We start from the raw sequence: 1,871 nt of genomic DNA on the forward strand, positions 1-1,871 counted from the left end.
TATCAGATGTATAGAATTAATTATATTACAAATATATATATATATATATAATATAAAAATTAATATAAAATATAATTTAAAATGTAATACAAAATAATTTATTACACGAAAATGGCTAAAATATTCATATAATGCAGAATTTACTAAAAGTTTTGAAATCAGAAATAGCTGATAAGCAATGATTAATGCGATATTTATAATTAATGATCAACATGTAATTACAAAGCTTATTAAGTTTTATATAATGTAAACAATTATGATCAAAAGAGTCATTAATAAAAAGTTATCAATCGTTCTTCATTTAAGAAGAAACAAGTACTCAGACTACTGACGCATTTTGCGTAAAGTTTCAAAGAAAATATCCAAGAAAAGATAGACGAAGCTTCGATGTAAATCAACGATTAAATTACAAATAAACCGCGATTTAAAATTTTGCGAAAAAACGATACAAATAAATTAATCAAAGATAGCCGTAATACTCGCGATTCCAATGTACATGCAATCGGAGGAACGATATAATTATTGTATGCTTAAACGAAAATGTTTCGACGGATATTTGGAGCGCCTTTTATAATCGCGTCTGTAATATAGGACATTTGTGAATATAAAACATAATGCCCGATTTATTTTTAAATGCGTGATTTTATGCCAATTTCGCGATTGAGAATAAGATGTATGTACCGTTTCGCGGAAGATTAACTAAAGAGGGTCAACTAAAACTATATAAGTCTTAAAGTACCGTTATAAAAAAAAACCGCGCGTTATCGCCGCATCCAGTGGAGGATAACTGGCCCAACGAATTGACCAGATCAAGATCCCTCCGCCATATAACACGCCGGTTAATATCCGACAAAGACAAAAACAATTTTAAACGTGGAGAACGATCAACTTCTTGTTTCTACATCGGACCCCGCAAGATCAATCCGCAAAGAAAAGTTAAGTGATCCGTTGAATATCAGGAGTCTCGCTGTAGGAGGGAACGAATCCCGGATCTTCCGGACTGTGCTCCCGATAGCAATGATTTCGGTAATGAAATCAACGACAGTTACCATTGTCATTATCTTTAATTTATGAGATTGAAATTCGCGTGAGAAAATGTGTTCTTCCATTATTAAGAAATATATCTGTTTATTGAAAATTAAATAGATATAACAATTTTTATGAAAATGGTTACGAACGACTATATTTATGAATAATAAAATACATGCATTGTGTTATTGTAGCTAGTGTTAAATGTGCAAGTACAAATAATTCTCGGGTACCAACTGTTCGAGACAAATCGAACCCGATAACAATGAAATTAAAAAAAATTTGATTTGAATACTTTGCAACACACATAAAATAAATCAAAATAATATCGACCATAATTATAATAATTCTAAACTATAATTAATCTTTTTTCGCTTTCTCATAAAGGAAGCTTTGTTTTCGTGACAAAATTTTTTTTCGAGTTTTCTATGCCAATGTGTTTAGAATGTTGCAAAACGTCGAAAAATCATATTCCTAAAAAATGTCTGTAAACACAGAAAAATATTATTCTATTGCTAAGTAAAATGATTACTCAGTTTACTTTACTTCTTTTAAGTAACAGTTATTAAACAGAATATTTTCTTAATAATAGTCTTAAAATAGACTTGTCACAAATTTTAGAAATACTCATTATCATGTACTCAAAAGAAGTAAATATTTTCTTTTGAAGAATATTATAAAATTTTATCGAAGAAAAGTCAGATATGGTTAATTTAATGTAAGAAAATTTATTAGATCAGAAAAATTTAATGGATTTCTTTCAATTATATAATTTAATATTCTTGATTGAAGTATTAAATTTATTAGGATTCAGAATATATTTTGAATAAATTTGATGCTTA

Source organism: Formica exsecta, unplaced genomic scaffold (assembly GCF_003651465.1).
Source record: "Formica exsecta isolate Colony F162 unplaced genomic scaffold, ASM365146v1 scaffold54, whole genome shotgun sequence".
Lineage (NCBI taxonomy): Eukaryota > Metazoa > Arthropoda > Insecta > Hymenoptera > Formicidae > Formica > Formica exsecta.